The 6,812-nt window shown below is 44.3% G+C and overlaps 1 protein-coding gene across 1 annotated transcript in view; it reads left to right on the forward strand.

Moving 5' to 3' along the window:
- The first annotated feature begins 2,408 nt into the window (after positions 1–2,408).
- Positions 2,409–6,812, forward strand: part of Schip1 (schwannomin interacting protein 1) — a 156,373-nt gene continuing 151,969 nt past the window's right edge. Inside the window, exon 1 of the mRNA XM_028763468.1 lies at positions 2,409–2,449. The gene's annotated coding sequence lies outside the window, so the exon portion shown is untranslated. The remainder of the gene's footprint in view (positions 2,450–6,812) is intronic.

Here is a 6,812-nt window from a genome sequence, read left to right on the forward strand (position 1 = left end):
TAAGGCATTTTCTAATTTAGTGGTTGATGGGGGAAGGCACAGGCTCATGTGGATGGTGTCACCCCTAAGCTGGTGGTCCTGGGAACATTCTATAAGAAAGCAGGTTGAGCAAGCCATGGAGAACAAGCCAATAAGCACTCTTCCATGGCCTCTATATCAGCTCCTGCCTCCAAGTTCCTGCCCTGTTTTAGTTCCTGTCCTGACTTCCTTCAGGGACTACGGTAATAGAAATGTCCTTTCCCTTCCCAATGTGCTTTTGGTCATGGTGGTTTGTAGCAGCAACAGAAACCCAAACAAAGACAATTCCTCAATTCAAATATCAGTTTCTGAATATTCCTGCCTCTGTTTTATGGCCTTGGAAATGACATGACGGCCATTACATCTCAGAGGTTTGTCCCAAGGGGTTGAGTTATCCCTAGGAAGGTTCTGGAGTAATGCATGGCCCATAATGAGCAATCATCAGATGAGAGCTGTTATTACTGATGTACAAAATGATCTTGGAGTCTAAGTCGTTTCTTATTTTCTTCATCACCAACAGCAATATAAGGAACATCCTCACACCGTGTGTTGCTTCCGATTAGTTATTTCCTTGAGATCTTATTGTTGGATCAAAGAGACAGCAGAATGAAACCCTTAAAAAAGTACTCCCTTTGATCTCTGCCCTTGAAGAAAACTTAATGGTATCGAAAAGAAACCCTACTTGAGCTCAAACAGACAATGAGGCAAAGAAAACCATGTCTCTTTGTCAATAACCACAATAATTTAGCAAGCATCCACTTTATTCACAAAACTACATGAACACCAAACAGAAACCCCTGTTTCTACTTAGCTGAAATAATTTGACAAGGGATTTACCGGTCAGCTAGGGGGATCTTTCATGCTCCGTGTAACTGGAGTATGGAGGAAAATGAAGTGCTCTTTGTCCTTAAATGCACAAACAAAAACACATGTACAAAGGTAACAGGAGACTATATAACCAGGTGCCAAATTACTTTCTTAAAGGATTCCGGATCTCCAGTGCAGGCAGCACTGTTAGCTAAGCAGTGCAGAGTGGGTGCTGGCTGGAGCTACCTGGCAGACTTAAAAGCATTTTCAAAGGACCTTAGCCAGTTGGCTGCAAAAAAGAAGCATGTTACCACTGAAGTGATGACTAAATTAAACTGCATTTTCTTCTTAGAATCCAGCCTTTTATAATTGCCTTTAATCCACCCCCAAATGAACAGGACAGCTTTGCATTTAAATATCAGCAGCAGGAAATGTTTGCTCTTGCTGAAACACATTCCCCTAACGCTGTTGGAAGATGAAGGCAGCTGCCAGCTTCAGCTTCAGTCCAAGAGGGCCACTCCAGAGTAGTGGAGACTGAAGCAATGACTGACAGCCCTGGTGGAGGACAGTGAGAGTTCATCTATTGTAGGGGGTTGTTGGGGGCTGCAAAATAAAAACTATTCACTTTTAGGGTGTGTTGTGGTAGTTGTGGGGGTTGGTGAGCACCCCATGGGACTTCTAGGTTCTTATGCACCAGAAGAAGAAATTAGACACAGATGCATGTGTAGTTGGTTTATTACAGGAGAAGAAAAGCATTTCTAACAGTGGAGATGCTAGAGCTGGAAATGTATCCAGGGCTCAGTGGCTCCAGGTCCAGAACCTTGAGGGGTGTTCTGAATGCCACGACTTAAACTTCTGGGTTATTTGCATTCCTCTTGGATTTCTTTGTTGCTGCTGTTGCTGCTGATGCTGTTGTTGTTGAGTTTTTGTTTTTGTTTTTTCATTTTTATTTTTGGTGGGTTTTTTGTTTGGTTTGTGGTTTGGTTTTTTGTTTTGTTTGTTTTGGGGGGGGGGGTTGTTTTTGTTTCTGTTTGGGAGAGATGCACGCTTTATTTTCTTACCTGGAGGCCAAGAGCCTGGGGCTTACAGCCCTCCTGTCTACCACTGGTGTCTTTCACATGGACCTTGCTCTGCCTCCCTCTCCTGCCTTTGGTGCAGAAGTAATGAGTCTTAAACAAAAGTCACAAGCCTCAGCACTCTCCAGGGGCTTTGCCTCCTGTCTGTCTGATTGCCTGATTGAAGAGAGTAGGGCCACGCATTTCCAGAAATCTAGAAGCAGAAACCCATTCCTGACATTCAGGAAAGCTTCCAAGTTGCCAGAAAGTCCCCTTGTAAGAAGATAAGCCCGGGTTTCTGGCCTTTAAAATGCCCAGCCAAGCATTATCTTGTGTCTTATCAAGGCTCAATTAACCTGCCTCAGGAACTTACAGGCTCCAGATGCCCCCAGAAACCTCCTCAACACCAAGAGACTGGCTGTTTTGCCCAAGCAGCAGACAAGCAAAACTGCCTTCCTTATATGGAGAAAAGTGCCCTGCCCCTTTAAGGCCAAGACACTGGGCTGCAGACAGTCCCTGGGAAGTTTGCGGGCAGCCCAGTCCTGTGTCTGATCCTTGCGGCTGTGCAGGTGAGTTCCCAAAACCTTCCCCCCTCATTTGCACCCAACTCTCAGAATTGTTCCCAAGATGGCTAATGCTTTTATGAATGGTTAGAGAATTTTAGGGTTAGCAGATAGGGTGTTACTTGCAGAAGTTTTGAGTTGAAGGAAAAGCAAGGTTACCAGAGACATGTGCAGTAATGCAGCCAGCGACCAGCCACGATGCGTCTAACTTCACCAGTGAGGAAGCAGTAAGATTACAGAGGCCCCGAGGCATTCCAGGACAGGAAAAGTGAGAACAGATTCTAGGCAAACGCCATGAAGGGGTAAGTTTAGACTCTTGAGCTAAATAAGCTGGTGAACTGCAAGTTTAACGCGAACGGGGACAGGAGGAGACAATGCTTCTGCAAGTGCTGGTGGCTTTGTAGAAGCTGGAGTACAGGGCTGACTGCAGAGGGGAAAGTACTGGTGAATGTTCACAGCGCTAGGGCACGGAAGGCTGCAGCCTTAACCCTTTGTCTGGATAAAACTGTAAGGCTTGGCTGTCACGGAGCCAAGGATGGGATGGGTGCCTGTGAGAAGTCCTGCGATATAATGCCATAAGAGACTAATTAGATGAGGAAGACTCCAGTTGTTGGAGAGCGTCGCTGTTTTCTCCCAAATACCATGTAAAAGAAGGCACCCGGGAATTCTGTCCTTCACCGGCAAAGGCAGGAAGACTTAGTTCCACTTAAGCTGATTGTACCTGCATCATTTACTAACTCTGCTTCCCGATGTTTCTTCCCATGATCTGTAGCCTCTTAAGTTACCGATCTAAAATCAGCTAACAGGACTTTTGAAAGTCTAAATACTTGCTAGCACAGTGCATCTAGGAAAGGCTAAGATGCGTTCTTTTGGAACTGGGATTTTATTGATTGCCTAAGGAGAAGTGGGTGTGGCAGAGAAAAAAATACTTGAGGGTCATTTTATTGCCTGTCCCAAGCCTTTTAACCAGGACCATTCATCAGCTACAGCCAGAAGGAGAAGCCCGCCCAGGAATTTAAAAGAGATGATGTGTTGCAGGGTGTGGGGGTCGCCTTTTCTCTTTGCTAAGTCAGGGGCTATTCATCTTCTGAGGCCAGCGGGTTTTGGTGCAGTAGCTTGTGGTGGGAAGGTTTAAAATTGGATTGAAATTCCTTACATATTCCATGCCTTGTAAAAATATTCATATATCTGGATAGTCACTGAAGAATTCATTAACTAATTTATTGACTAATGAGTGTCCTATGCACTTACCAGTGCTTCCTAAAGACTCCTTGGAAAGATTTTGTTTTTATCAACAGGGCCTTTCCCAGTCAAGGTTTTCCATTTTTAGTCAAGGACTTTTCTCTTGCCTGACTGTTGATGGGTGGATAAAGTCTGACTCTCTGACTTGCTACCCTACTCACAAATGCTACTACTGTCCAGGCAAAAACGTTCATAGTCACAACGTAGGCAGTGCTGGCCTATGGGCCTAGCTCTGTTCATTTTGTGTCAAGCTAATATAGAAAGAAGAGTCCAAAAGACTGCTTGAAGGCCTGATGATTTGAATTTGATTCCCGGGTCCCACAAGGTGGCAGGAGAGAACTGACTCTTAAGGATTGTCCACTGACTTCCAAGGGCGCCATGTCATAAGAGCATCTGCACATACACAGACACACACATACATATGCATGCATACATGTGTAGATGCTGCTCTCCATGTGCATGTAGCCACAGAAAGCGAAATCTCATTTCCCAAAGCTGGGATCTCTACAAGGTGTACGAGGTGATCTTTTGTAAACAAACTCAGGACATTTTAAAAGTACAGCTTCTTTAAACCTCTCACACAGTGACTTTCAGCCACATACCAATGGTATGAATTCACAGGGCCATTTATTTGAAGTATGCTTCAGTTTCCTTGCTACTAACATGTGGATTAGAAGGGACTTTCCAAGGATGTAGGAAGACCAATTGGAATTCAGCAGGTCTGGGCTACATTTCCAGTCCCTTCATTTACTCTAGGACTGTAGACACGTTCCTTAGCTAGTGTGCACCTCAGTGTCCTTGTTTACAAAGTAAATGAGTAACTCATTTTTTTCTCTCCCTGTGACCTAGAGAAATATATCATCCTTAGAGGAAGAAATGAGATTTGGGAGCAGAAACCAGCTCTGTAGCATAAGTTTAGAACCATGGTGGGTTCATGTTCCTCCTCCCAGTCCCCTTTAAGGAAGGACATTCAGCTCCTCAGGAAACTAGTTATTAACCAGGCTTGTTCTGGGCCTTCTTACGGCAAACTCACTTCCACTTATTTGCTTTCAGAGACGAAGATGGGTTGACTTCTTCCTTTGGAATAAAAACATTCCATGTGCTTGAAGAACAACAGTAAACCCTCTTAGCATCTCTATAAGAGGGGTTCACCCCAATAAAAAGATTTTTAAGGGGAATTTTTGTTACTAGATGGCAATTCTTACATGTGCTTCAGTAACACCAATTGCTGCTGCTTTTCTAAGAAATCTCTTAACACATTCACAGCGTTCTGAAGAGCGCTACTGTGTGTGCTGTTTGCATTATCCAGGCTGCTTTGAGAGCATGAGTGTTTTATTGTATGTAACAGGAGCATATATGACGTGGTTCTATATAGAATACACTCTCTCTGCCATATTTGGAAGGTAAAGAGACATTCAACAGCAGAAGTGATCCAAATACCTGTCACAGCACACACAGCAGCTGGGGAAGACAAATGACCCCACTCCTGCCCAGAAGCTGATCTCCTAGTCTGGATTAACACCTCTTCTATCAACAGACTGGATTTAGAGTCCCCTAATTGAGAGTTTAAATTAGGTGTGAAACTCTAGCCTTCTTCTTCCTTAGTGTGTCTGAGCCTCAGTTCAAGTGCATAAGGGATGGATAATAGCACCTGAGCACACAGCTTGGAGAGTCAGAAACACTGCCAGTGCATGTGGCCCTATCGGCTGCATCCCAATGTCTAACAGTTCCTAAGAGAGTTGCTAGACCTCTCTCATAAATCTGTGTCCCTGGGGGCTCAGCTGCAAAGAGCTTGCTGTGAAATCAAAAGAAGCCAAGTGTAATATCCAGCACCCACATAGAAATCTGTCAACCCAATGTTGAAGAGCAGATACGTAGATCTGAGGACCTAGCTGGCTAGCTTATAATTTAGTGAGAGATCCTGTCAGGAGGAGGAAAAGGAGAAGGAGGAGGAGGAGAAAGAGGAGGAGGAGGAGGAGGAGGAGGAGGAGGAGGAGGAGGAGGAGGAGGAGGAGGAAAAGCTATCAAGGCAAACACTCAGTTTCCTCCTCTGACTCCTGCATACATGCACACACACCTAACCCACAAATGCACATAACACACACACACACACACACACACACACACACAAAAATGAAAATTAAAAACAGTGTTATCCCTGGACATTGTAGCTCTTCAAACTATTCTCAAATATATGTATATTTCTCAGGATACACAAATGAAATTTTAATTTTTTAAAATTTTATTTCATGTGTATAAATGTTTTCTCTGCATGTGTGTATGCATGTGCACTACATTCATGCCTGGTACCAGTGGCAATCAAGAGAAGATGTAAGAGCTCCAGAGACTGGAGGTACAGATGGTTGTGAACCACCATGTGGATGCTGGGAATCAAACCTGGGTCCTCTGCAAAAGCAACAAGTGCTCTGGATGATGGAGATATCTCTCTAGCCCCAAAAATTCATTCTTTAATAAAAACATGTAAGTTTGTGCTTAAGTAGAACGAAAAAGTAGTTGTTGATATAATGGTAGATACATAAATGTGGCTTAAAAGCTGCTGGGTCTCATAGGGCTTTGGACTGTGTCCTGTAGAGCCTTTAACCTCATGAGAGATATTACAAGAAGAAAGACTTGGAATGAGGAGCAGGAAGTGGTCCTACATTAGGCAGGTGAGCTGGAGACTCCAGAGGGGCTGATCTGAATCTCAGGAGCCATCTCCAGCTGTTTGCTTGACTTCTGCAGATAATTTTATTCATCTCTAAGGCAGCCATGATGGGGAAACTTGCAGAACTGTCTTGAGCAGTGTTGAGCTTTCATATAAAGCTGTACTTGGAGCAATCAAGAACCATGGTCCCTCTGCCTGTTGCCTAGCTGCCTTGGGGGTACCAGTGAGACAAGCACACACTTGTCTGGTGTTCTCAGGGTGTATGCTTTATGTTTGTGGCAAGCTGATAACCTGCTTATGTGAAATCATTGCTGGAGCAAGGCTTGTGGGTCTTGCCAGAGATGGATGCTGGTAGCTTGGCAGGACCTCCTGACTTTCTATTAACTATTACATGGGAAGCAGACTTCTTCTTCTTCTTCTCCTTCTCCTTCTCCTTCTCCTTCTCCTTCTCCTTCTCCTTCT

This window comes from Grammomys surdaster, unplaced genomic scaffold (assembly GCF_004785775.1).
Source record: "Grammomys surdaster isolate TR1022 unplaced genomic scaffold, NIH_TR_1.0 139, whole genome shotgun sequence".
In the NCBI taxonomy this organism is placed as follows: Eukaryota; Metazoa; Chordata; class Mammalia; order Rodentia; family Muridae; genus Grammomys; species Grammomys surdaster.